Source organism: Taudactylus pleione, unplaced genomic scaffold (genome assembly GCF_031769625.1).
Source record: "Taudactylus pleione unplaced genomic scaffold, aTauple2 ptg000662l, whole genome shotgun sequence".
NCBI lineage: Eukaryota > Metazoa > Chordata > Amphibia > Anura > Myobatrachidae > Taudactylus > Taudactylus pleione.
The window spans coordinates 3,560,665-3,587,510 of record NW_028285064.1 but is presented as its reverse complement, the minus strand read 5'-3'; the positions used below and the strand labels follow the sequence as shown (position 1 = coordinate 3,587,510).

At 47.8% G+C, this 26,846-nt stretch overlaps 1 protein-coding gene across 17 annotated transcripts in view; it reads left to right on the top strand.

The window, feature by feature from the left end:
* LOC148478344 (receptor-type tyrosine-protein phosphatase F-like) overlaps positions 1 to 26,846 on the top strand; it is a 944,179-nt gene that overhangs the window by 690,651 nt on the left and 226,682 nt on the right. Inside the window, exon 1 of one of the 17 annotated variants that reach the window (XM_088455644.1) lies at positions 19,012 to 19,034. The exons of the other annotated variants lie outside the window; for them this stretch is intronic. The gene's annotated coding sequence lies outside the window, so the exon portion shown is untranslated. Of the gene's footprint in view, positions 1 to 19,011; positions 19,035 to 26,846 lie in introns of those variants that run through there. 17 annotated transcript variants of the gene reach the window in all.

Below are 26,846 nucleotides of genomic sequence, written 5' to 3'. Positions count from 1 at the left end.
GCGAACAAACGATTTTCGGCCGCACTGACTGGTTCGCGCATGCGTGTTACAATCCGTACGCATGCGCAGTTGGGCAAACATCGCTCGGAACGAACGAGCGGCCGCTTACGAGCGGCTCTGAATCAGGCCCCTTGTTACATATCAATTGTATTCACCCCCTGACTCACCGGCTGCTTTTATATCTAGGCCCTCATTCAGAGCCGGACGCTCTGAGCAGAGCGCACGCTCTGAATGAGGGCCGCCCTCCATAAAAATGGAGCGTCCTCCTGGACGCTCGTATAGCTGTGGGTCACCACCCACAGCCTATAGGAGCGTGCAGTTTGATGGCCGCGATGGTCGTGACCATCGCGACCATCGAAACTGCGAGCCGGAGCCTGCGGTTGAGGTTTTCAACCGCGAGCCCCGGAGTGATTTTGGCTCTATCAGAGCCAAAATCACTCCCACTGACATCACTAGTGATGTCAGTGGGCCGGCTTCTGACGGGAGGCGTTCCCGTGGGAACGCCCCCGTCAGGGAGGCACGCCCACCAAAGGGGGCGTGCTGTCAATCAACATCGACAGCACGCCCCCTTTGATCAGACACAACGAGCGTAGGACTTTCCTTCGCTCGTCGCGTCTGGCGCATGCGCACGACTGAGCTCCCTCCGTCGTGCGCATGCTCAGTGCAGAACACCGACCCACTTGCGAGCGGACAGCCGCTCGCGAGTGGGTCTGAATCAGGGCCCTAGATTGTTTTTCTGTACGTTGGGACTGACTATCCCATTCAGCCCTGTTGTATCAGGGTGTGCTATTTAACTCATCAAGCGCCTGTGTACTTTTTTTTTTTCTACTTTATATACCGCTACAAGTCTTTCCCTGGTGTACAGACGTGCGAGGACCGAGACGCCCACTTTGAGCATCCTTGCACAAGCCCCATACTAGGTGCAGACTCTCCGTCTGAGTATGGCTACCACCTAGGAATGGCCAGCATATGTGACTCGCGGACAGATGTATTATAGCGGCACTCATGCCGCAATAACGCTTCATGCTTTGCCTCTTTACCGAGGCGAAGCAAGAAAAGCTACTGATGAGATGTATTAACACCTCGTCTGCCTGAGACTCCCCGCTCTGGCGATACCTGCCTGAGCCCACAGCGCATTAGTCTAGATCTCGCGAGATCTCATGTGCAGCACTGTCCCTGCTGTGGTGATGGCACAATGTCACTGCCCGTTCATACATTGCCCAGCATATCTGGGCGCTGTCTTATACATAGCGCCGATAATTACAGGGGCGCCTAACTCCCTGTCATTCTGCTCTTAACGCACTTAATGTGCGCAGTTACCGTTTTTCCCCATACCGCCCCTTCATGCATCTCACCCACAGTCAGTACAGCGTACGCACTCTAGGCACAAGCACAGTTTGACTTGGACTCAAGCGCAGTAGGAACAAATCGCTCAGCTGCGTCCGGCAATGACCTTGCGTCCAACTGGTTATCATTGGAGAACCGTGGTGTCATCAGTCATTTCTCATTAGCTGTTACAAGGGATTGTGGACCTCATTCAGAGGCGGTTGTTAGTTGCAAGTGGTCGCACTGAATCAGGGCGGCCGCTTGCATCCTGAACGGCCGCCTCCTTGTCGATCGCTAAGCTGTGGGTTACCACCCAGCTTAACGACCGACCAGGTTGATGGTCATCACCATCGCGACCATCGGGGCTTACAACGAGGCCCTAAGGTTGGGTCTCGGCATTCGTAAGCCCCAGGGAGCTTCCTGCTCTGTTTGAGCAGGAAACTCACCACTGACATCCCTGTTGATGTCAGTGCGGCAACCCACAAAACGGTAGGCGTTCGTTAAGGAACGCCTCCGTTTTGCAAATCACCCCCGCCGGCCCGCCCCTTTGGTAATGAGCTCCGGAGCGACAGAGTTTCTCTGTCGCTCCAGTGCTTGTGCACGCGCAGTGCTGCAGGACTAACTATCGAGTCGGTTACGAGCGCATTGGCGCTTGTGACCGACTCTGAATGAGGTCCTGTGTGCCAACAAGGTAAACCGACAAGAGCTTTTTTTAAGTGGACGGCATGTTAATGAACGCAATACAGAATGTGCAATGGTGTGGTGTTTATAAGGATTATTAGCAGGATTTCTACTGCGGGATTTAAATCGCTCTTCAGTTTGGTACCTGCGGCCTCTTATCTAGCAACCCCTTGATCTATTGAAATACTCTTATAATATACAATAGGGGATACATTATCCTACATGAAGAACATGACGGACGCCAGTGATCTCCTAGGATGATATTCTGAAGGAACAAGGTTTTGTGGAGTGACAGCGATGGCGAGGTATAGTGGAGCTATTGTATATTGTGTCATGAAGGCCCTGAAGTCCTCTGTTCTGCACTGAAAAAATGAATGGGAAAACCCTGATTCTGTATACTTTTAAATGTTTAACTGAGGAAACTAGATGTTTCTGAAGCAATCTGCACCCAGCCTGCTCGGTTTAATGATCTACCCCCAACGGCTCAGGGATCAGTGACTCAAAACCTGTGTATATGCATGGAAGGACTTCCTGCCAGCCACTGTCTGCCAGGGCATGCCAGGACATGTAGTTCATCAATTGCTGGAGAGGCGCAAGGTTGCATAGGTTTTGGGCCTGGATGGAAATCTTAAGGTGGGTATCCACTAGCCGATATGCTCCATGAGCGATATCGTCTAGCGTTTCCCCGGCAGTGATGTGCTCAATGTCATTAACGACATTGAGCACCCACACTGAACGACATATCGTTCAGTCACGCCCCCGTACTTGTTGAACCTGACGATATCGTCAGGTTGCCCTGCAAGTATGGGCGATGAAAGATGCCGCCAACAACCATCAGGAGCGCTTATTGCTGGTCGTTGACTGTATATCCACTGGACGATATTGCGGACGATGAACGATAACTATATCGTATAGTGTTCACTCTAGGTCCGGCAGCAGGCAGGGTGCCGGATCTAGAGATGGGGCACTTCTGCGAGCGCGCGGCCGAAAAGGGGGCATGTCTTTATGACGCGTCACCTTTTCGACACTCCTGGGGACATGCCCTGCACTTACGGACATGCCGGGCAGCCCCCAAGCGCTGCGGTCACTGTGAATGGGTGCCGGGCTCATGCGCCCGGCATCCATTCACCAGCGGTGACCACTGTGCCGCCGTTTTGACTACCAGCGGGTGGAGACACCGCGCTGGAGGGCAGGGTGCTTTCTGCCCTTCAGAAATAGGGCAGAGCGCTGCGCCCCGCTGAAACAGCCTAGCGGGAACGCTATCGTTTATCGTTCAAATCGTCCAATTTATCGTCTAGTGGATACGCGGCATTAGGGGCTTGTTCTCCTGAGATGCACAAAGATGGCTGCGCTGTGATGGCTTCGGTCTTGAGAGTTAAGATATGGAGAGATGGTGACAAACCAGATGTCTGCAGGTACAGATGTGAGGAGAAATCTGGCCACTGTACACTACAGCTCTGTGAGGTTGTATCATCTGATGCTGGATGTACATATCACATCCCAGCTGTGACTGTGGACTGTAACCAGTGACATGGGAGTTGAGCTTCATGTTTAATTTTAGCAGCTTGGTTTTCAATCCTCTCCCACACATCCAGTCATCTCACCTCCCAGAACCTACATGAACGTATTCAGTGTTTTTCCTAGAGTGACAGAGGAGGCGGAGGTGCCCCCTGGAGGATCTCAGAGTCCCCGGGGAGTCTGCTGGCTGGTGTTCTTGTTATGAGCTGAAGATAAACCCTCTGTGGATTCCTCTCCGTTTTTTAACCTCCTTGGCAAGCACTGGATGATTTAACAAGAGAGGAGTGGAGATAGTCTGTGAGGAAGAGATGGGAGGCAGCATACTGCAGATGCCTCCAGTGGTATCTGGGTGCAATGTATTTATTACTTACCAGTCCATTCTATAACTAGCTTATCCGCTGTTCCTTCCCTGAGACATGGTAAAGTCTCCTCTCGCTGGCTTGTCACATTATCTATAGTGAGTGCTTGGGTATGTCTGTCCTCAGCCTTCTGCATGGAACAACAATGCATTCATCCCAACCGTCTAATTTCTGTGGTTCCAAAACCCTCCTCTGTCTATTGTCCCTTTTTTAATGTGAGTCCAGTAATTGATTGCTGCTCAATCATCCACGGTTCTAGAGTAGAGGCTCTATAGCAGCAGTGACATCGCTGTAACCAGCCGGTTAGTTGCAGTGCTGCTGCTGATAATTGTCTAGGGCAGTGGTTCTCAAACTCTGTCCTCAGGACCCCACACAAAGTCATATTTTGCAGGTCACCCGGCAGGTGCACAGGTATAGTCATTACTCACTGACACATTTTTTAAAGATCCACAGATGGAACTGATTATTTCACTTGTGGTTCTGTGAGGTGACCTGGAAAACATGCACGGTTTGGGGTCCTGAGGACCAAGTTTGAGAACCTGTGGTCTAGGTTGACATTCTCCAATGCGCAGCAATAGGTCTAGCAGTCTGTTTCTACCATATTTAAGTCATCAGAGGCTCTGACCGATGGGCATCTCCCAACTCTTCCTAACCGTGACCATTGTCTTTATTCTACGCGTTGATGGTGACTATGAACACCGCTCCGTCACAATATGTTTTCAACTATACTTGTAGGCTCAGCAGTAAGAAACTATCATTACGATCTGTAATTGCTCTCCCTCCCGTCCTTCCCACATTTATTAGATAAAAATAGCTGCAGGGTCTAGCGCCTATAAATAACATGTATATATTTTTTTTCGATTTCGTTCCAATCTGTGTCTCACACGATGTGCTAACAGCTCCCCGTCAGGCCGAGCTTCACTGTGCTCAGCGTTCATGAAGAAAGTTCCTAACATTCTAAATGGGGACAATATGGGAGGTGATGGATGTCTGGCCGGACAGCAGTTTAACGCACCGATCCGCCTTTCCAAGGTCCCCTTGTCACTGTTTAGTATTCCGTTTGCCGTACTCAGACTCAGGCCTTGTTTAATCAGCGTGGTTGTGATTGCTTCCTTGTATCCATAGGTCGCATCTTGAATTCAGCGTTTTGCATTACAAATAAGCTCTCGGGAGACTGCCAGGATTTATAGTTCCATCTGCCACGTCTCGTTACAGCAGTTTTTTTTTTTTTTTTTTTGTTTGTTTTTTTGTGTTTTTTTTTTTTATTATTATTATTCTGTTTCATCCCACCCACACCCTCATTTCTTATTGAATGAGTTCCGTTAACAGGTGATGTATGTATTCTTTGTAGGGGCGATATTCGGTAAAGATGACTCTGTACCCAGCTATTAGGCACCTGTATCGTTTCCGAGTGCTAAGCTACAAGTATCCCTGGCACCTTCATTCTCTGTTTGTTTGTGTTTGTGCTTGGTGCATCTGGAAAAGTTAATGCGCGCTGGTTTCAGTCTGCTGGGAGAGAGTGTTTGGGTGCTGGGCACGTTCCAAGCTACAGCTGGCTGCAGTTCAAATAAGTTGTCTTTTTTGCCGCTTGCAAAATGTTTTTGTTTTTTTGTTTTTTTTTCAAATCCCTTACTATTTATAGCTGCAAGAATCTTTCAGTTGTTTCAGAAGGAAAGGATGCCTCGGGGTGCAGACGGTGACCTTTGGGAAGGCTTACCCAGTGTTCCTCTATTGTGAGAGGTGGAACAATGCCTCTTTTATGCCATTTTATCTGCTAGATTAAATATAACTATGCATTCATTGTGTATATGTCATTAAGACGTGCAGGTATATATATCGTTACTACATAGGCCATCACCTACCTACTGTAAATGTGTCTATCCCCACCATATACAGACAAGTTGTCTCTGTTATTATGGCCCGTATTCAATTAGTTTTGCGTACGTGATAAAGTTTCGCCTGACGTACTTTTCGCCTACATCTCGTATTTTAGCCGCCAAAACTTATCATGTGAGTACCTGCGATTCACCCTATTCAATTCTAAAAGACGCGAAAACGGTGACACACGAAGTCAGAAGAGGCAAAAAGTGGTGTCCGAATCGGGGAAATCAGCCAGAACCCCCCAAAAAGATGCAGATACATGGGGGATCAATGTAGTAATGCCCGATTAGTCCTAATGAAACTGTTTGGGGTACTTAAGTTGGTACAATTCTCTAATTAGTGTATTTGCACAAGTGGTGAAGAATGGCATAAAGCCGGGTTTTTTGGAGAAAATAAGTAGTCCTGTCAAATTTGGGGTACTTGAAAATGGGTGCTAGCATATTTAAAAGTCGCTAAAGTGAAGTTTTAAAAAAACACCTGCAATAAAAAAAAACACCTCACCCATACTTGCAGACCCCCCTAAAAGTTTATTTCACTACTTTTTAAAGTTTGTGCCCCCACTTTGTTTTTTTTGGGTGTTCCTCTTTTTTTAAATCCGCAATACCTTGCAGTCCTGTGTATACATCAGGAACATCAAGTAACATCGGCCCCTCACGCACAATTGCAAGAGGTCTGACCTTATTCAGAAATTGCTAACCTCGTCGCACGCAGTGGGTACTCAAGCTGTGTATGCCGTCGCAGTGGCTAATTTATGCACGCCCATCCAGCGGCGTTCAAATGGACAGGCACACCTGCGTTTCTCCAGCCACTCCCCCGTCACCACCCCCCAAACGCTCACAGCCTGTCACTCGCTCTGCGATTGCAATGCAAACTCATGCACGCGAGCTGCGGTACCGGCGCAGTGCGCACCATTAGCCGATCTGCGTATGCAGTTGCGATCCGTTATGCATCAGGCCCACAGGCCAGATTACACTGTGGGCTTGATACAGAGAAAATGGGGTGTACATTACTCGCGTACACGGGGGCAAAAATGCGTATATCCACCAATATACAGCGTAGTACTCAAAGTGAGACCGCATCTGCTTCTGTAACCTTTTTATTCTGAACGTTCCAGGTGCAAATTCAGTTCATGTATTCATTGGGAACGGGCACACGATAGTATCTGTGCCAGCGTCAAGGTAGCAACCCTCCATATAGTAAGATTAATTAACAGAACACACTTACCAGAGTTTGTATTCCAGTTGACCCAGTGGGTTACAACAACCCGATACTCTCATAATTGGGCTTCATTGCCGAGGACAGTCCTAAATTTGAAAGCGCTGCATCTAGAATTTTATTTTCAGGGAAATGTCCCCAATTTTACATTTTGATCACCTGCACAGAAGAAATTCTCCTCTGTGCATTAATGCAATATTCGCCGTCTACTGTAGATTGTGGTGCACCGAGGTCCCCGTCATTCGTATTGCAGGTCATGCCTGGATGCACCTGCAGCGTGACTGTGTAAATCAGTTTGACATGTTGGCAATTAGGTATATTTAGAAACGGTATTTTAATGTTGGAGACAGACCAGTTTGCCCGTCTATTACGCTCGTCATCTCTCTTGTAAATGTTTTCAGTCTCAGGTTAAACCTGTCTGTATCCCAAGCAATGTTTGGCTGATGTGTTTGCAGGTACGTTGGCTGAAAGTTTATTATAATTATGAAAGTAGACTGAGACTTTCCCCGTGTGTGTCGGGGTGGGGAGGAAATCTGTGATCTTCTACCCCTGTCTGACTGGGAGGCTGTCTCCTCCGACAGCCAGGGGAAGCCACTGCAGCTAGACAGTCTCTCTGCTCCCTCATAACACTGCTATTATTATTATTATTATTATTATTATTATTATTATTATATTTTACTAGCTAAAGAACCCGGCAATGTCTGAGTTTAAATCTTTTAAGTTATTAAGTTTTATTATGTGATGTCATCCAAATGCATCCAGTGGAAGGCCCAGAACAGGCTACCTGGGTCACAGTTCTGCCCAGCACACTCCACCGTGAGGTCCGACCGGGACCCCAACCACTCCATTAGGCATCCCAGACCAATTGCCACCCCTCCTGTGAAGTTTTCTTCCAATTCCATCCAGTGGAAGACCCAGAACAAGCTTCCTGGGTCAAAGTTCTGCCCAGCGTACACCAACGGGAGGTCCGACCGGGACCCTAGCCCCCCTAAAACCTAGCCAGGATCCAACTGGACAACCTTGCATTAGTTTCATCCCAATCTGTGCAGGGGTGTCCGAAAGCATAATCGGACAGACAAACAAACTGACCAATTCATTTTATATATAAGATTTAGAAGGCGCCACAAGTGTTCTGTAGCATTGTACGATTCTCCACAGGGTACATAAATAAATGGTTACAGTGAGCAGATACCATAATTATGTAGCGAAGACAAAGGAAAGGGGGCCTTGCTCATAAGAGCTTGCAATCTATTAAGTATTCCCGATGTTGCAACTTGTGTGGACTCAAAAGCACCAGGATGCCAGATATTGTGAATGCATTCGGTATGATGCGGCCGGCGGTTCAAATCCTGGCAACGGCATCCCGACAGAGGAGGAAATCCTGATTGTCCTAAACGTAACTATAAACTAATCTAATTCTACCCCATAACCCTAACCCTCCTTTAGGGTGCCTAACCCTAACCTTCCCCCCCCCCCTCACCCCTGTGACTAACCCTAATACCCTCTCTGAGTGCCTAAACCTAACCTCGCCCCAGGGGTGCCTAACCCTAAGTCCCCCCCCTGGGAGCCCCTAACCTAACCATCCCCCCCCCACATCGCGGCTATCCGCGCCCGGCATCACTTTGATCGGTATGCCAGGCACCGGCCTCCCGGCGTCTGTAAAATGACAGGCGTCTAGATTTAGACGCCTGTCATTTAACCCTCGCCATGATTAAGTAGTCGGGAAGCCAGCTGTCGGCATTGTGACGGCCGTCTTCCTGAACGTATACCATTGTGAATGTCGGGAAATGGAAATGTGGTTATGATAGTCGCTCTCAGCCTCGGTGTGCAGGCATTTTGCATCCACTCCCGCAGTGAACCTAGACGGGATCTGCTTAGTCTGAGAGCTGAAAAGCTGGTCCCCATCTGATTTTGGGCAGCTACATTTGTTGCACAAAGAGCGTCTGAAATCTTGCCCACAGCATGGTGTACCATGTTACGTACTTAATGATTATTCCCCGAAACCCGATTGTACTTTGCAGACCACTGGAACGCCTCTTGCATGTGTCAAAACTGATACAAAGTGAATGTCTGTTGGAAAGTTTTGTGTCTACAGAGACATTCACTTACATAATACCTTACATTATCAGCAGCAAAGCTTGTTCAATGGGCTCTATAAGAGCATGTGTTAAACCGTACCCGCATTGCCTGAAGAAGCAGTAAGTTGCACCGGGAAACGCGTTGCAGGAGCCCTATAAGTGAGAATTTGATCTTTTTATTTTTTAATTTATGGATTTTTTTATTTTTTTTTAATTGTATGTTATTTTAGGTTGTTGATTCAGCTTTCCTACATATGCTTCATTGGTTCAGAAATGGTTTTTTTACTTTTTATATCAATTATAATTTTTTTTAATAGAAGGTTATTTTTTTGGCAATATTATTCATATTAAGGAATGAAGAGGTTATCACTCTCTACCTGCTGTAACCTGTTTGCTTTTTAATTTATACTGGGAGTAAAGGAGTGAACTTCCCAGTTACTATAAAGTGATGCTGTATTCTAAATAAAATATTATTGTACTATTGGATGATCTCTCTATTATTTGATATCTCATGAAAATGATTAATTAGTGGATCTGCTATTTTTAATCATTGTTTATTAGATTTATTCCGAAATTAGAGCCCTCAACTTAGGATAGGTGACCGATGTACCCAAAAAACGTGCAAACCCTATCATGTTTTGGAGGTCCTTAGTCCAGCGCTGGAGGAGATAAACTAATATACCTTGTATTAAACAGTACCACCCAACATCTATAATTGCAAAATCGGAACAAAATATCCCTGCCTTTGACCCACCCGTACCCTGTCGTGATCCCCCTACTTTATAGCAAGACTTTGCCCATTTCTCCCAAGCCCTGCCCGTTTTCAGGGTCACATTGGACACTATGGGGGAGATTTACCGAAGCTTGTATAGAGAAAAAGTACTAACCAATCCGCTTCTAACTCTCATTTATGAAATACAGGGAGAAAGGTACTATAGTGGCACTTATCGTGCCGCTTATAGCTTTTCTTGCTTTGCCTCTCGTGAAACAATAACTTAAAGATGTATAAACATTTTGGAAGCCGAAGTGGGGAAGAGAAAACTCCTCCCTCAGGCAATCCGTGCAAGACCCGCAGCCTAGTGCGGATGCGCTGTGTCTTGCCCCCTGGCCAGCTCCACTGCGTGAGATCTAGCAAACATCTCGAGATCTCGTGGGAAAACGGAGACCCCTGGGGATGCTGCCCAGCTATCGCAGGTATGTACACTTACCAGCAGGGAACCCCGTCAATAAGTGAAAACAACGGTAAGTCACAAAAGAGCGCTTATCGTTTTTTTATAGCTGCTGGTTGACTTTTTTGTCGCTATACAATAGTTTGACGACTGCTAAATCATTAGAGGTTTGCAGATAACTTTACATGATGTACTTTCACACATACCGAGGTTAGTTGTAAGTGTCAAATAATGCTGGTTATAGGGCATTTGGCACTTACCACCTCTACTTGCATCTCCCCCACAGTCTGTAAAATAACAGAACCTGATTGGTTGGTACTCTCTATCTCTCTTCAAGGTTTGATAAATCTCCCCCTATAATTAAACCCTCAAAATTGTGTAAAGCCCTTAGGGGTCTAGTTACTAAGCAGTGTTAGGAGACAGAGTGAAAAGTGATAAGGTGCCAGCCAATCAGCTCCCACCTGTCCTTTTTCAAACACAGCGTGTGAGATGACAGTTGGGAGCTGATTGGCTGGCACCTTATCACTTTCTTATCACTTTTCACTCTGGCTCCTAACACTGCTTAGTAAATAGACCCCTTAATGTACATAATTGTTTTTCTACTTTAAACTGTGCATATTATATTTACCAACTTGTCACTAAAGGCGTCCACATACAGGAATGAAGGGCGATTATTACTAATATAAGGTTGACTTTTCTGAATGTTTCCATGTGCAGGTATTTGCTCCTGCTATCATCTCCTGCTGAGTATTCAGCCTTATTAGAAGTATAATTATAGTAAATAGACAAGTAGGAGATAAGAGTTCATGTGAGACAGCGAGCAGGGTTCTAATTTCAGAGTAATTATCTGCTGTCTGTTCCATCAGTGGCTCAGAGAGAGAGAGAGAGGATTTATATGATAACTATCACGGTGTGTACCAAGGGGAGGATCGTTACAAATGTTATGATTTGTACATGTATACGAGGTACACAGAGGGCAAAATTTACTAAGTGGCGGGTTCTAAACCCCGGCGGTTTTGCTATCCGCAGATATTTACTAAGGCCAAAACCGCCGTCAAAGCAAATTATAGAATAGAACAGGGCTGTCATTTAGAAACCACCGCCAAACCGCCACTAAACCCCGGGGTTTAGAACCCGCCACCAAACCCCCGGGGTTTAGGACCCGACGCTTAGTAAATTTTGCCCAGATTATGGGATTGTTATCTAGCAACCTGTTGTTCGAAAAATATTTTTTGCTTCTGCTCAATGATGTCAAACGCACAGATCATCATTAATTACTTCCTTCTGTAATCTCTGCTAAGAGCACTGCTGCACTCCCTAATGAGGACCGCAATGCCAGGAGCAGCGTAACTCTGTATCATTCCAAATGTAGATCCCACTGACTGTTACTGTTGCTTTAAGGGCACATCGGTCATCAAGGTCTGTCATTTATGTGTAAATATAACCTTTAGAAGTTACACAGCTGTTTTATTATTTCTTGCTTTAAATAACGCGTCTGATGTGTTGCTATGGAGCTAGAGTTGATTTGCACCTTCGTGCAATGTTGGTAAATAGTCCTCAGTTAATAAATATATATATATATATATATGTGCTATAAAAGGGTAACTCCACACACACACACACATGCTGACTCTCAGTAATCTCTAACCCAGGAGTCTCTGCATCACTGTGTTTACTATCAGCATTCAGTACATCCCCCTGCTTTCTGCACTCACACAATGCCCTTTGTATGGTGCCATGTGTTTGCCGTGTGAAGAGTGCAGTACAGTTGAAGGAGATATTTTTCTGTGTGTACAAAGGAAGCTCTTTACAACAACACCTACCCTGATCTATCAGTGCTGAGCGGGATGAGCAGGCTGCTGGGAGCCACAGACAGGCAGCTGGAGCAGGCAGTGTATGAATGAGTCTGATCTCCCTTACTGAGCAAGGCTTTGTACTCTCCTGGACTCTTCACTTGGGGCTGTGGACTGTACTTCTCATAAATACAAATGAGACCAGGAGGATATCTCATGGGTCAGTATGCAAAGAGCAATTCTGAGATTGCTGAGTGTGCATTCTATCCAATAAAGTCACCACAGGCAGGCAGGGCAGTTGTGCCACCCGTTAATGGGCATTGTACTGATTTTTAAATCTGTAAAAAAAAAATGTAATTTCCCCCACTTGTCAAAAACATAAGGGGTATGCACATGGGGCTGATACTGACGGCCTTCCGATCGCCCGTACACATGCAGCCGTGGAGAGGGGTTCGCGGTGCTGCCAGCGGGATCCGCGGCTGCCTGGAAGATGATGGTCATTCGGTGTATATGAACGACCATCCTCTACAGATATATCTGCAGATCACTTGCCCTGCAGATATATCTTTACAGTGTGTACCCACCTTAACACAGCTCCGTGCTCCTGCTGTGCCAGCTTGTGGACGGATCAGGCTGTTACCTTGATGCTGGGGTGGAAAGGGTGGGTGCTGTTACCTTTTTTATGTTTTTACTTTTTATTGGTTGACTCTGTTCCAGGTGTAATACCTCTTTTGTTGTTGTTACTCTGTTCCAGGTGTAATACCTTTTGTTGTTGTTACTCTGTTCCAGGTGTAATACCTTTTTTTTCTACTTCAGGGTCCATAGGGTATCCACAGGATACCTTGGGGTATAGGTGTGACGTCAGTCGCAGGGCACCATAGAGTTACGCTTTCAGCCTCCCAGGATGCACTAGGTCCCCCTCCTATACCCCGCCCCCGAGCCAAGGCATCTCAGTTTAGTTTGGTGCCCGGCCGGAGTCGGGTGCACCTGTTGGAGTGGGGGCTAGAAGAGCCCCTGAAGCTTTTTCTTCATGCAGCTGTGGCTGCACATCTGGATGAACAGCATGGACAGTCAGTCCTGACGTCCATGCTGTCTTCCCTACACCCCGCCGGTACCAGAACGCCGGTACTGATCCGGGGATGCTGGTGGGCATCTGGGGTCACAGCTAGCGGTGACCCCAGATGTTCCGGACCATGGCTGGATTCAAGGGGGACAGAGGTAAGCAGCGGGGTCCCGCGGTGGGTCCCCGCTGATCACATGGTCCTAAGTCCCCAGGCAGGGGGCTCCCTGGGGACTGGCTGCAGCGTGGAGCCAGGCGACCAACCTGCGCTTCCACTACCCCCTGGGATAGCGGACCGCAGCAGAGCGGTAGCGCTGCGGTGTCCCAGGGGTTAAATGCATGCCAGGGGAGCGCGCCTTCCCTGTCTCACAGCCGGCGCCTCCCCCGCTGCACACAGCCCTCTCTGCACTGTGCTGACTGGCCCTGTGTCAGCGCTCCTCCCCCAGGCCAGCCTTCTCTCTGCTCCTCGGCGGCCATCTTTACAGAAGCATGGTGCACGCTGCTGGAAGCCTGCATTGGAAGCATCGTGGTCTGGGTACCCCCGCATACCTCTCCTCCGCTGTGGTCAGGTCTGTGTATGCAGCGCTGTGTCCTACCAGGCCCTGTGTCTGTGTAGTTGAGTGATCAGCGCTGTTAGTGCAGGAATTGATTTTCTTTGCATTGTATGTGACTGTGCTAGCGCTGCTGCCTGTAACTTTTCTTCTCAAGACTGTCAGCTTTATTACTGTCCCTGTTCTTTCTGCTAAGCCCTTGCGGTGCGGTGCTGCAGGGTGGTCTCTCGCCTATTTAATATATAATTGGTGAGAGGGGTCACATACGTGGTGCCATCATGTCTGAAAGTGATTTTCCCCTCCGGCTACAGTGTACCACGTGTAAAGTACCGTTAGGGGAGGGGGAGGGTAGCGCGGAGGGCCTTTGCCGGCAGTGTTTGTCCATGGCGCGGCCTCTTACGGTTACAGCACCGGTACAGGAGCCGCCCTGGGCTTGTTTCGCTCAGGCGCTAACAGCTTTAATGGGCCAGTTAGCTCCGCAGCCCGCGTTTACTCCGATGGGTTTGTCCCAGCAGTTTGTGGTGTCGTCACCCATGCAGGGTTTCCCACGACAATTGGTGGTACCCCACAGTCTCCCTATTTCCCCGCTCCCGGTTTCTCAGGAGCCAGCGTGGGTTAACTCCCTGACGAGTTCTGTACAGCACTTGTCGGATGTGTTGCAAGGGGAGTCTGTGATGCGGCCTCATAAACGGCCGGTGGCGTCTCTGTCCGCTCCTTATGAGGATGACGAAGGGACGTCTGATGATGGGGAGATTCTGGATCCTTACGATCAGGAACCTCTCCATACTAAGGACGCTGATGCTAAGTCCAAAGTATATATTCCTGGACTTATTCGGGCGGTCCGCACAGCCTTGGTGATTGAGGACGAAGTTCCCCCAGCGGCTAAGTCTAAATATGCCTTTTTCAAAGACGTGAAGGGCGATGCCACAGTCTTTCCTCTTTCGGGTCAGTTGGTGGACCATTTAGAGGAGGCGTGGAAACAGCCTGGCAAAAGATACCAGCCGCAGAGACGCCTGGCGGTGGCTTATCCGTTCGCGGATAATTATTTTGCTAAGTGGGAATCCCCTCCACAGGTGGATTCTCACGTGACCCGTCTTGTCCGTAGTGCCACATTGCCGATGCCATCCATGTCCTCCCTTAAGGATGCTACGGACCGGAAGGTGGAAATCTGCCTGAAGTCCGCTTATTCCCTTGCGGGGGGGGCAGCACGGCCGGCTATGGCCATTTGCTGGGTTGCCAGAGCGATGGAGCGCTGGGCGGATTCATTAGAGGCTTCTTTTGATTCCGACTGTCCTGCCGAACAGGCGGAGTTGATTGGCAATCTCCGTGATTCGGCCACCTACATCAACGAGGCGGCTCTAGACATTAGTACTCTGGTGTCTAGAATTTCTTCAGCAGCGGTAGCTGCTCGTCGCACCTTGTGGCTGCGATCCTGGAAGGCGGACGCAGATTCCAAGAAGGGTCTGGAAGCGTTGCCGTTTACCGGAGAAGTTCTCTTCGGTCCGGATCTGGATAAGATTGTGGCCACGCTGGCGGCAGCCAAATCGGCTTGTCTCCCGTTGGCCGCTGCTCCTTCTGGTTCTGGACCATCGTCCTTTCGGTCATCTAGGGCCCAGGGCAGGCCCAAACCACAGTCGTTTCCTCGTCAGGCTGGCCCTAGGAAATCGGTCAAGCCCCGGAAGCAGGCATGGAGTACCAGACGTCCGGCCCCCAAGCCAGATGACAAGCCTGCGGCCTGAGGGTCCGGGCCTCCCTTTGGGGGATCCCAGGGTGGGAGGCTGCCTGCTGCAGTTCGCCCAGTGTTGGTCGGTCACTACGACAGACACTTGGGTTCTGGAGGTGGTCTCCCACGGGTACGCCCTCTCCTTCCGGCACAGACCCCCGGCTCGATTCTTCACCACGGGTCTACCATCAGACCGGAACAAGGCTACGGAGCTGCGGAAGGTATTGCACACTATGCTCCAGGCTGGAGTTATAGTGCCTGTTCCATTCTCCCAGAGGGGCCAGGGTTTCTATTCAAATCTTTTTTTGGTACAGAAACCCAATGGGTCGTATCGTCCGATTCTCAACCTCCAAGCACTCAACAAGTCTTTGCGGGTACCGAAGTTTCGGATGGAGACCCTACGGTCCATCATTCTGGCGCTGGAACCTGGTGACTACATGGTGTCATTGGACATACAGGACGCTTACCTGCATGTCCCTCTTCTTTTGCGCCATCAACAGTTCCTCAGGTTTGCAATCCGCAGCGACCACTTCCAGTTTCGGGCGTTACCTTTTGGCCTGGCGACAGCACCACGTGTTTTCACCAAGGTCATGGCGGCTTCTCTGCGGCTGCAGGGAGTCCGCATGTTGCCGTACTTGGACGACCTGTTATTGGTGGCGGGATCTCCAGAGCTCCTGTTACGCCACTTGGACCTGACCATTGCCCTGCTGCATCGGCACGGCTGGCTAATCAACTGGCAGAAGTCCACTCTAATCCCGTCTCGGAGGATTCTGCATCTTGGAGCCTTATTGGACTCGGGACAGCAAAAGATCTTCGTGACGGAGGAAAAGATCTCTGCTTTACAGTCAAGGGTGCGAGGTTGTCTGCACAGCCGCCGGGTGTCTCTACACTCGGCGATGAGGTTACTGGGCTCCATGGTGTCGGTGTTCGACATGGTGGAATATGCCCAGTTTCACTCCAGACCTCTGCAACACCTGATCCTGTCCAAGTGGAACGGGCTGCCTCAGTCTCTGAAGTCCCAGACGATAGTGCTTACCCCGGAGGTTCGCCTGTCCCTTGCTTGGTGGTTACAGACGACCCACCTCAGCGAGGGACGTCCGTTCTGGGTTCCAAATTGGGTCCAGTCTTCGGGGCTGGGGAGCAGTTTTGGGTCCACATCTGTTCCAGGGCAGGTGGACGCCGACAGAAGCGGAGCTTCCAATCAATATCTTGGAACTCCGTGCGGTCTTCAATGCTCTCCAGCAGGCACATCGGTTTCTCCAGGGTCACCCGGTACAGGTCCAGTCGGACAACGCTACCACCGTGGCCTACATAAACAGGCAAGGAGGAACCCGAAGCCGGGCGGCTCTCGTAGAGGTGTCTCGGATCCTGGTTTGGGCGGAGCGCAATCTTCCGGCCATATCAGCGGTCTTCATCCCGGGAGTGCTCAATTGGGAGGCGGACTTTCTAAGTCGCCAGGACGTTCATCCGGGGGAATGGTCCCTGCACCCGGACGTTTTTCAACTACTGGTGGACAGATGGGGTCTTCCTGAGATCGACCTCATGGCGTCCCGGCACAACAACAAGTTGCCGGTGTACGGGTCTCGCACAAGAGACGAAGGGGCGTCTCTGGTGGATGCTCTGTCCGTCCGGTGGACGTTCCGGTTCGCATACCTGTTCCCTCCGGTCTCCCTTCTTCCACGGGTAATCTGGAAATTCAAACAGGAAGGAGAGACGCTCCTGTTGATAGCTCCCGCGTGGCCCAGACGGCACTGGTTCTCAGACCTTCAGGGTCTGTCCGTGGACAGTCCTCTGCGGTTGCCGCTACGACCGGACCTTCTGTCTCAGGGTCCTTGTCTTCACCTGGACCTGACTCGACTGTCTTTGACGGCGTGGCTGTTGAGACGGCCATGCTGAGGTCCCGGGGGTTTTCCAGCTCTGTGGTGCGTACCATGTTGCGAGCTCGGAAACCGTCTTCCGCGAGGATATACCATCGCGTGTAGCATACGTTCTTCCAGTGGTGTCGACCGAGAGGTTATGCACCGCGGGAGTTTCGTCTGTCTCGGATTTTCGCCTTCCTGCAAGCAGGACTAGATCATGGGCTTCGCCTTGCTTCTTTGAAGGTACAGGTTTCGGCCCTATCTGTCTGGTTTCACCGTAGGATTGCTACAATCCCGGATGTGCGCACCTTTATGCAAGGTGTTGTCCACATTCAGCCGCCCTTTGTTCCACCTGTGGCGCCTTGGGATTTGGCTGTGGTCCTGAGGGCTCTCCAAGGACCGCCGTTTGAACCACTGGGCTCAGTGGATCTTAAATGGCTAACAGCTAAGACTGTTTCCTTCTGGCCATTGCTTCAGCCAGACGTGTTTCTGAGTTAGGGGCTCTTTCTTGTAGACCCCCTTTCTTGGTTTTTCATGGGAACAGGGCAGTGCTCCGCACTCGGCCCGAGTTTCTTCCCAAAGTTGTTTCCCAGTTTCATGTTAACGAGGAAATCGTTGTCCCGGCCTTTAACTCACCGGGTCTTTCCGTGGGTGAGGCCTCTTTGGATTTTGTGCTGGCCTTAAGGACTTATGTTGACCGCACTTCTTCGTTTAGGAAGTCGAACGCTTTGTTTGTCCTCTATGGCTTCCGTAAAAAGGGTTGGCCTGCTTCAAAGCAAACTTTGGCAGCCTGGATCCGTATGGCTATTTCTGAAGCTTATCTTCATGAAGGCCTACCAGTTCCTCCTTCTCTGAAGGCTCATTCCACTAGGTCTGTGGGTCCTTCGTGGGCAGCTCGACGTGGTGCCTCGGCAGTTCAGATCTGCAAGGCTGCTACGTGGTCCTCTGTCCATACCTTCGTGAGGTATTACAGGTTTGACACCTTCGCCTCTCAGGATGCTTCCTTCGGGCGGCGGATTCTCCTTTCTGCACAGGAGCGTCCCCACCCTTAAAGGATACTGCTTTGGGACATCCCCAAGGTATCCTGTGGATACCCTATGGACCCTGAAGTAGAAAATGAGATATGGTAAGAACTTACCCTTGTTATCTCTATTTCTACGAAGTCCATAGGGTTCCACAGGACTCCCGCCCTGTCGCACCTGTACTGCAGATGGGCTTTGCTCTGGTCACCGGTTTTCCGTCTCCCTCTGGTGAGAATGTGATTCTTGTATGTGTCCAGATCTTTGTTCTCTCTCTTCCTTCTCCTCCTCCGGCCTATGGCTTGGTAACTAACTGAGATGCCTTGGCTCGGGGGCGGGGTATAGGAGGGGGACCTAGTGCATCCTGGGAGGCTGAAAGCTTAACTCTTTGGTGCCCTGCGACTGACGTCACACCTATACCCCAAGGTATCCTGTGGAACCCTATGGACTTCGTAGAAATAGAGATAACAAGGGTAAGTTCTTACCATATCTCATATTTTGTTGTTGTTACTCTGTTCCAGGTGTAATACCTTTTTTGTTGTTGTTACTCTGTTCCAGGTGTAATACCTTTTTTGTTGTTGTTACTCTGTTCCAGGTGTAATACCTTTTTTTGTTGTTGTTACTCTGTTCCAGGTGTAATACCTTTTTTTGTTGTTGTTACTCTGTTCCAGGTGTAATACCTTTTTTTGTTGTTGTTACTCTGTTCCAGGTGTAATACACTTTTTTGTTGTTGTATATATGAAGATGTTAAATGTGTTACATGATAGAAATGATGATAATGAAGATCTTCTCTAAATACAGGGTGAGTAGAGGCTTGTGGTGTTTGTTTTTGTTTTTAAATAAAAGCATATTATTGTAACAGTTTGTATGCACAATTCTCTCCAGTTGTGTTACCCTCGGCTACTCGATGAATTCCATCATCAGCGGACCATTACTCAGTATCGCTAGGGATAATATATAGACACCAGCGTTCACAAGCAGAAAAGATGGCGGTTTGCAACAAATTGTGATCTGACATAATCATTCTTTCATTATATATAAAGTTTTTTATTTTTTCCATCATGATGAAACAGAATATTAACTGGCAAGGCTTAATCTATGGCTCTCTATACACTGCCAACTTTCAGCGATCACGTCATGCTGGGACTGGTAGTTCCACACCGGCTGAGAGCCACCGATTTCCACTGTGCTTAGCCTACATTTTGATTTGATTTGACTTTCCTATACTGAGACCGTCACACATCAGTGTTGGGCATGTTCCTGACCCATTTACATTGCTTCTTTTTTTAAGAACATTCTAACTTCAAAGAAGTTTTTTGTTCCTGAGTCAGCGCTTGTCTGGGAAAAGGCTCTTTTTATTCTGCTTCGTGGAATAGTTTAAATATATATATATATATATATATATATATATATATATATATATATATATATATATATATATATATATAATATAATATTTTTTTTTTTTTTTGAGTCTTGTTGACTTTCCTGAAGGTTGCGCTTTACTGTCTCGGTAAAAGATGTGATTCCTGCTGATTGACTCCAGGGGATATTTTTATGCTCATTTTGAACTTTGCTCACAACATAAATCATCGCACTGTCCTGAGAGGAAATGCTTGGTCTTTTTATATCTCCCAGCTCCTATCCCGTCTCCCCATCCCTTGCACTGTGTATATAGGCCTACATGCAATGCTAAACACATTCCTAAAATTAAACCTTTATGGAGAGGCTTACACTCACACTTCCCTTTGATTATTTTCACATTCAAAACCCCTTTTTCCTTGGAAGTGCATATTTTTCTGTGCTTCTATTTTTTTGTAAACCTATTTTATGGACTGACTAATGTAATATAGGAATAAATATATATTTCAAATAAGAGAAAAGTGGTGGAAAATTACAGCAAGGGGTAAATTTACTAAAGTGAGAGTTTTTATAAGTGAGTTTTGGTGATGTTGCCCATAGCAACCAATCAGATTCTAACTATTATCTTCTAGAAGGTGCTGGTTAAATGTTAAGTAGAATCACTTCTAAAAACTCTCACTTTAGTAAATTTACCCCTAATATTTCAAAATATGGCTTCCAATTATTTAGATTGTGGACCCCAAAGGTCTTTTCAGTTATTCTTTTAATTATAGCCCCTTTAGTACAGCAAAAAAAAAATCCTTTACTAATATTGTACTATTCCTTTACTAATACCTGATGTGATTCTTGCCATCTTATTTAAATTGCTTGTCTTTCCCTGTTTTGTTTGGCCAATGGCTCGCCCTCCTCACATCCAAATAGGACATTCATGTTCTGATTTCATAATGCCAATACTTTATATAGAAAATAAAAAAGGCCATGATTTCTTGTACAAACTGTATGAGATAAAACAGTCATTTTATAGTTCACTAGGAATACATTCTAGCAGCACTATACAAAGTGAATTGGCTATCATTCAAGCTTATATCTTGATATAATGTACTACAAATCTACATCTGGTAGCTGGATTTTGGTTCCAGGAGCTGTGACAATGCTCTTGGTATTTACAGTCTGGAGACTGGTGAGGAGAAAAAAAACTTTTTATATGGATTTTGGTTGGTATTTCTTGCTTGGAGACGGGGGGTGGGGGAATCCTCATTCTACTCCTGCTCACAATGGTGGATTAAAGGTGTGACAAACATTAATTTGTTGTGTGAATAAACTTTGTGCTCCTTTTATCCCATCCCCGGAAAGGTTTACTGATTCGGCGTGCACCAATGTCTCCTCTCTGCAAGTACATAGACTTCATTCTAGCACCTGGCATCTGTCACAACCGATGCAGTTCCTCTATCCTGCCTGGGGTGTCGCTCTCTGCTCTGGTGCTTCTAGCACACTCAGCTGATGCAACAAACTGCTGAGATACAGACCCGAGTGTGCTAGAAACACAAGAGCAGAGAGCAACACCCCAGGCAGGAAAGAGGAACTGCACTGGTTGTGACAGGTACAGGATGCTAGAATGAACACTAAGTACAGAGTCATTGGTGCTCGGATATATCCCAGAAGTGATCTGGGGCAGACTCTCCTGCATCAAAGTCCCCACTGAGCTGTCCTAATAAATGTGCTGTCTATAATATCAGCTGCATGCTGCGGAACGTATCCATGGGTTGCCGTATGGTCACCAGTGCTAATGATTATGGATTGTCTACACTCCGATCTTAAATAAGGACAGAAACAAAAATATTGTGTGATATGACTACTGAATACCCACATGTTATCCACAGCAGTAACAAAACTGTTGCAGCATTTCAATTCCATAGTATTCTTATGAACATCTTTGTAAAGCGCCTAGGTATTACACAGCGCTGTACTCTGAGGGGATACCTATGCCTGCAAATCGCATGCAAGAACATAAATCAGAAGTGTGTAAAGATGGCCCTGATCAAATGAGCTTACAATCTAGCAAGGCACCAGATTAACAATGGTAGCAGCATTTATGTGAGGGTTAGCAGAACTCTGACTTTTTTACTAGTATAGCGGCTGGAGCAGACAGTGCGTTTGCTAAGTTTGGCCTTTCTTTGTGTAACCATTGAGATTTAATGTGTGACGGCGTCTGTTTATAGGTTATAAAGGCCTAGCTTTCTGTCTCACCAGAGGAAGGTGACGAAGGTCAGGTATAAAACCGTTTTAGATTCTTTAAACTGCATCTGATTTGCTCTTGGGTTAATGGTCCACTTACAGGATCAGGGCAGTTCCCAGATCATGCATCTTGCTGCAATGCACAGAGACAAGTGGTTGCCCGGTAAGATGAGGCCATTGTTAATGCAGCTGGGGGAGGGGGCTTACCCTATGTGACACCAGCTGGGAGCCTCCGTGTTGCTGTCTCTTCGGCTGCTGAGTCCCAGCATGTCTGACAATTGCACATCAGTAAATGTGCATTAAAGAAATATTCTATTTACACAGCAGACTGTACAATGTGCCTGTGTGATTGTTACTCGTCCTCTTTTTACATGCTGTTTATTTCACTGCTACGGGAAGATTTTTGCGCATTGTCTTGGCGTTTCCTCCGCCGTGACCTTGCTGGGGTGACGGAGAAATGACTTGTTGTTTACTGCACTTGGCATTTTGTTGCCATCAGGGTTATTATCCACACAGCATTTATCTCCCACAAAGCGCTTCAGCTGCAGTGATTCATGGGACTGGCAGGCAGATTTTTGACCAGCGGGCAAATGAATATTACTGGAGCGTACAGCAGACCACCAGTCACTCTTACATTTCCATGGTGCCCACAGGCGGTGCTGGGAATGGCCACCAGGTCACTCTGGCAGGCAGCTGGTGGAGACATCAGCAGCAGCAGCTGCTGCAGAAAGTCTTGTGGACCTTACTGGTGTAATACAGATCTGCAGAGTGTGTCATTCAGATTCTATAATAGTGTCTGGGAGAAGAGCTTCTCCTGCAAATACACATAGGAATAGTCATTGTCTGCATTGCAACTATTACTTCCTGCACTTGAACTATTTCTCTCTGACCACTGATTTATCTGCTGTACAACTGCCCTGCGGAGAATGGGGAACGCTTGACAAGGAACATTTACGCTAATATATGAATAAATACAATGTTCTACTTATATGGGATCATTCCCTGGTTCAGGCGGGTAAGGCTCCACACCTAGGACAGACCTGGCCAACCTGTGGCTCTCCAGTTGTTGTGAAACTTCAAGTTCTAACATGCTTTACCAGACGAACGGGATGCCGCCGGTTGTTTAAATCCCGGCCCGGGACTAAACCTAGGCGCCAAAATCCTGACGCCAGTTTAGACACAGACGCCGGAATCCCGACAGCCGGCATCTTGAACGTATCTATAGCGGAGTTAGGCTAAGGGGGGGGGGGGGGGGTTAGGTGTTAGCTGTGGGAGGGGGAGGGCTAGGTTTAGGCACTACAGGGGGGTTAGGCTAAGGGCTGGTTAGGGTTAGGCACTAACGGGGAGAATTAGGTTGCAAGAAGGGAGGGTTAGGGTGAGAGGCAGAAGGGGGAGGGTTAGCATAGTTACGTAATGCTATCGGGATACTGAGCATCGGGATGCCTCTGTTGGTATTTTGACAGCTGGCATCCCGACTGCCGTTATTTCATACCCAAAACTACTGGGACTTGCAGTTGCAACTGGCGAGCCACAGGTTGCCCAGGTCTGACCTAGGAGCTAAGCTCTACTCCAAAGATAGGTGTGCTGTCTATGCCCCTGCCATCTGACGTGTGCGCAGAGACATTCACAGGGAATGGGCCCTGACAAAATGACCCCTGTGGGGTTCCCTTTAGAATGTAAGCTCTTACGAGCAGGGCCCTCTCCCCTCTTGTGCTTCTACTTTCATGTACTTCTTACTCCCCACTAAGGCACCTAACACTTGGTTGCTTACGCTCTGTTGCATATCTAGGTGTTATGGTCACTTATGTAGCAATGTATATTATCCATGTCCTTGTATATTGTACTGTAAGTTGCTTGTCAAATTATTTATGTACTGTGTAAGGCGCTGTGGAACACTTGTGGCGCCATATAAATAAGTGATGATGATGGTGATAATCATCAGCCCAGCAGTTAAGGTAGAGATGTCGGCAGTGATGGGCTGTTGGCTTATTCAAAGAGCCCCACTGATTTAGCAGAATGTAGACAAGTAGAATTGATAATTTTATCATAAATAGGCGAACGCCATCCAAAACTAAAGGTGAAGTTTTATCCCCTGTCATGATCTAGTTAAAAACACTTTTCTTATTGGATTTAACTGGACATGCCAACTAAACACAAGCCAGTTGCTGACTGAGCCAGGATTCAACATTTTAAAAACACTGGGAACATCATGGAGGCATGAGGTACAAAATGCCTCAGTTTTGTCACTGGTTTGGAGTGAGCGGATGCGCTGTGTGCAGAATGGCTGCCTCCACTGTGTATAGACAATCGGCACACTGTGAATTGGATTTTAGGCTCATCGGGCCTCTTTGGTAGGGTGGGATTGATGACTGTTATCCCCTTTTTGGAGTTGGCAGCGCACAGGAACTTGTGCTGAGGCCAAAGGGAAACTGTCATTAATACAAACAGTGTGAGAAAGCTGAGAGCCAGTAACAGCAAATCTTAAGCTGCCTGCCTTGCATTAGCCCTGCCAGGCACTATCCAATTGGATGGCTCCGTAATCCAGCTTTGGGATTTCACATACCTTCCACAGTCATCTGGCCTTTGTTGTATTTCCAGTGGATTTTATGTGCTAAAGCCTCTGTTTTGCTTATGGAGTATGTCTGGAAATATAAGAACTCCCCACTTCTCTCTAGCACAAGCACTGGATGTAAGGTGTTCATCTCGCTCCCAGGGTCTGCATGTCCTGATAAAGCAGAGTGGGACATGGAAATGGATTTCCCTTTAGCCTCCTCTCCGCTTGTCATTATCAGTCGGCTGGAGTCTGTTTTTGTAATGTGAAATGAGTTTGGTGCTCCGGACTCTCTGGCACTCCTCGTACTGTCCTAAGATGATTCCTAAACCCGCAGACAGATTGGCATCTTCCTACCCACCCCTCTTAACCCTGGTTTGGCCATCGCTAAGCCGCCCTTTGGCACTTTCAGCTGTTTTTATTTGAAATCCAGCTTTCCCTCGCTCCTTTCCCATTTATTAATCCCTTACAATTAGCTTGTGTCCTCCTGTGGGATAATCCTGGCTATTGTTGTTTCCTGTCCTGCAATCTTGCTGCTCTAGATCTGTTATGTTACTGCTCATTTGAGGCACACGGACCCGGTTACATCAGTGTAATAAAGAGGAACTACCCTCCTGAGCGCCAAAAGCAATTGTAGCCCGTTGGGGAGGGGGGGCAATATCCTTACACCCCCACCATAGGCGCCTCCCCTGCAGTACAGTATATCAGTACTTTGCAGTGAAGTCTAAGTCGGGTGTAAATTGTAAATTTATTTATTTTTGACACATTTTGTTACAAAAAGATTCTGTGAAAGATGCTGTATGTTACTTTCTTTCCAACAGAGGAGTTTCCCTCCAGTCAGACTGCATTGCAGGTTTTACACAATAAATAATTTAGCCGTGCTTCTCGCATTTTACATAGGCTTTATATCAGATTCTTATATTATCAAACTTTACGGCTCTAATTGGGGTTTCTCAGGGTAATCCATGTGCACAGACCATGAACACACAGCAATAGCTGGTGAGGCAGAATCCTTGCACAAGACATCATGAATAGACCCTGTACTGATTTGACGCTGTTGGGGGGAGGGGGCTCATTATTTTCACATTCGGTGTAGGCATCTCCCTTGTGGTGTTAGTGTAAATGTTTATACAGTAATACGCTTCAAGCCTTGACGTATCTATTGACCTATTTAGTTCTTCATCTATTATTATCACTTTTCCCGTGTCTAAGCCCAAACCCCCCTCCCTGATTTTGTTTCTCAGCTCCTTCCTTTCTCACAAGACAGAACAGGTAGAACACCTGTGTCCTCTTTATGGTGCTCACCCACCGGCCAATCCTGCTAATCTGTTAGATTTTATCATACATGTACATGCCAAAATCCAAAACATCGCGCCATTCAGTGCACAGGCTGCACTGGTTGCACGGTGACCGCAAAGATGCACCAATCTGTATTTCAGCATCTACAGACGCAGCACTGGGCATCTCCGTTTTTGTACATTCTACCGCACGGATGTACACCAGGGAAGGACTTTATAGCAGAATTTGCACTGTTATCTGACCGGATTTGTCATCTATCCTAATTGACCCCTGAAAGATCCCATTCAGATGGTGGATATCTCAGCCCATACTGCGTCACGTATATAGATGTGCCCTTGCTCATCTAGCCTCAGGACGCCATGCAGCACGACATGCCTGGCGTGAGTGAGCCGCCAGGTCCCGCGCAGCTCTGCTAGCCTCGGGCATCTTTTTTGCTGAAAATGTGTATAAGTAGGAATGCGATGCGACTAGGATGCGCCAGGAGACCGTGCTGATTAATTTAATATGTGACACTTGTATATCTGTGCGCGACTGAGTCTGTAAACGGAACTTGGCGTGGAAAAAAACCGCGGCCACTGCACGTAGCACTTCGCATGCTGATTGAGAGACTAAAGATGGATACACACTAGACCATAGGTTGCTCTGATCTTCGGGATTGCATGACATTTCGGATACATCATGTAGCATGTACCTATGATTTGCGCGCTTTTGCAGGTCGCTAGCGACATAGCTCGTCGCCCCTACTGCAGGGCCGACATGGGAGAGTTATTCTGTAGCATGGCATCATTAGCCACATCCTCTGTCGGACCCGGCATCGGCAAGTGTGTATGGACGATGGACAAGTGTGTATGGACTTGTTGGGTCCCGTTGCCAGCGATGTTGTGCTGGGTACACATTATGTAGTGTGTTCCCAGCATAAGTTGCACACAGATATAGAAGTGTCACATATCAAATTAATCAGCACTGTGTTCACTCTAGCTCGGCGCCGGACCGAGAGAAAGGGAACTTCTGCACGTGTCCGAAAAGGGGGCGTGGTCAAGGAAAAGGGGGCGTTTCTTTATGACTCGTCCCCTTTTCGTCACTCTTGGGGGCGTGCCTGGCACTTACGGATATGCAGGGCAGCCCCCAAGCGCTGCTGTCACTGCGAATGGATGCATGCGTCCGGCA